Source organism: Rattus norvegicus, chromosome 2 (assembly GCF_036323735.1).
Source record: "Rattus norvegicus strain BN/NHsdMcwi chromosome 2, GRCr8, whole genome shotgun sequence".
Classification (NCBI taxonomy): domain Eukaryota; kingdom Metazoa; phylum Chordata; class Mammalia; order Rodentia; family Muridae; genus Rattus; species Rattus norvegicus.
Genome location: NC_086020.1, coordinates 88,006,635 through 88,008,883, shown reverse-complemented (window position 1 = coordinate 88,008,883; position 2,249 = coordinate 88,006,635).

Here is a 2,249-nt window from a genome sequence, read left to right as displayed (position 1 = left end):
GAATGGGTTATCTCACTAAGGATATTTTCTTTCTTTCTTTCTTTCTTTCTTTTTTTTTTTATTAACTTGAGTATTTCTTATTTACATTTCGAGTGTTATTCCCTTTCCCAGTTTCCGGGCCAACATCCCCCAACCCCTTCCCCTCCCCTTCTTTATGGGTGTTCCCCTCCCCATCCTTCCTCCATTGCCACCCTCCCCACAACAATCACATTCACTGGGGGTTCAGTCGTAGCAGGACCCAGGGCTTCCCCTTACACTGGTGATCTTACTAGGATATTCAATGCTACCTATGAGGTCAGAGTCCAGGGTCAGTCCATGCATAGTCTTTAGGTAGTGGCTTAGTTCCTGGAAGCTCTGGTTGCTTGGCATTGTTGTTCATATGGGGTCTCCAGCCCCTTTAAGCTTTCCAGTTCTTTCTCTGATTCCTTCAACTGGGGTCCTGTTCTCAGTTCATATATTTTCTAGCTCCATCCATTTGCCTAAGAATTTCATAAAGTCATTTGTTTTTAATAGCTGAGTAATAATCTATTGTGTAAATGTACCATAGTTTCTGAATTCTTCTGGGTTGTTTACAGAATCTGGCTATTATAAATAAGACTGCTATGGACACAGTGAAGCTAGTGTCCTTGTTATATGTTGGAACAACTTTTGGGTATATGCCCAGGAGTAGTATAATTGGGTCCTCAGGTAGTAGTATGTCAAATATTCTGAGAAACCTCCAGACTGTTTTCCAGAGTGGTTGTCCCACCTTGCAATACCACCAGCAATAGAAGAGTGTTCCTATTTCTCCATATCCTTACAGCATCTGATGTCACCTGAGCTTTTCAATCTTAACCAGTCTGATTGGTTGGAGGTAGAATCTCAGGGTCATTTTAATTTGCATTTCCTGGATGACTAAGGATGTTGAACATTTCTTTAAGTTATTCTCAGCCATCTGAGATTTCTCAGTTGAGAATTCTTCCTTTAGCTCTGTACTCCATTTAAAAATAGATTTGGTTCTCTGGAGTACAACTTCTTGAGTTCTTTGCATATAAGGGATATAAGCCACTGGTTGGATGTAGGGTTGGTAAAGATCTTTTCCCAATTTCTTGGTTGCCATTGATCAATTGACAGTGTCTTTTTGCCTTACATAAGCTTTGCAGTTTTATGAGATCCCATTTGTCGATTTTTGATCTTAGTGTAAAAGCAAATGGTGTTCTATTCGTGAGTTTTCCCATGGGCCTATGTGTTCAAGGCTCTTCCCAACTTATTCTTCTATTAGACTGATTGTAACTGGTTATATGTGGAGGTTCTTGATCCACTTGGATTGAACTTTGTAAAAGGAGATAAATATGGATCAATCTGTGGTCATCTACACACTGACCTCCATTAGAACTAGCACCAAATGTCAAAAATGCTGTCTTTTTTCTACTGGATGGTTTTAACTTCTTTGTCAAAGATCAAGCTACCATAGGTGTATGGGTTCATTTCTGGGTCTTCAATTCTATTCCATTGATCTTTCTACCTGTCTCTGTACCAATACCATTCATTATTTATCACTATTGCTCTGTAATTCAGATTGAGGTCAGGAATGATGATTCCCCTGAGTTCTTTTATTATTGAGAGTAGTATTCCTATCCTTTTTTTTTTTTTGGTTATTCCAAACGAATTCACAAATTGCTCTTTCTAACTCTTTCATATGTTTGAATATATTGTTTTTAAATTTCATGTAGATGTTAGTCATGGTCCTCTAGTCACAAGACATATATTAAAGGAATTTGTTGTGATGAATTACAGTCTGTAGTCCAACAAGCCCAACAATGATCAATCTAGTAGTTGCTCAGTTCCAAGTGGCTAGTTGTTAAAGCTGATATTCTGTAGAAATAGGTACCAATAGATGTGCTGGCAATCAAGGGCAAGTAGTAAAAACAATGAGTCTTTCTTTTTCCAATGTCCTATGTAAGACTCTAGAAGAAGGTGTGATCTAGTTTAATGATGTAATGATGTTTACCACCACTCCTGGATCTGGAACTTGCTTTGTCCCAGGCTGACCTTAAATTTGGAGATGCCTTTGTCTCAATTTCCTGGGACCAAAGACTTGTACTACCTTGCCTGGACCCTAAATTTTTCATGACTCGTATTCCTCAAAATCTTCATGTCAAGATCTACGGAAGAAACTTATGTCTTCCAGCCTAATGTTCTGGAGCACAGTTGTACCCTCCACTTCTAGATTGTATACTCCAGATACAATAAAGTTGAAAACTGGGAAT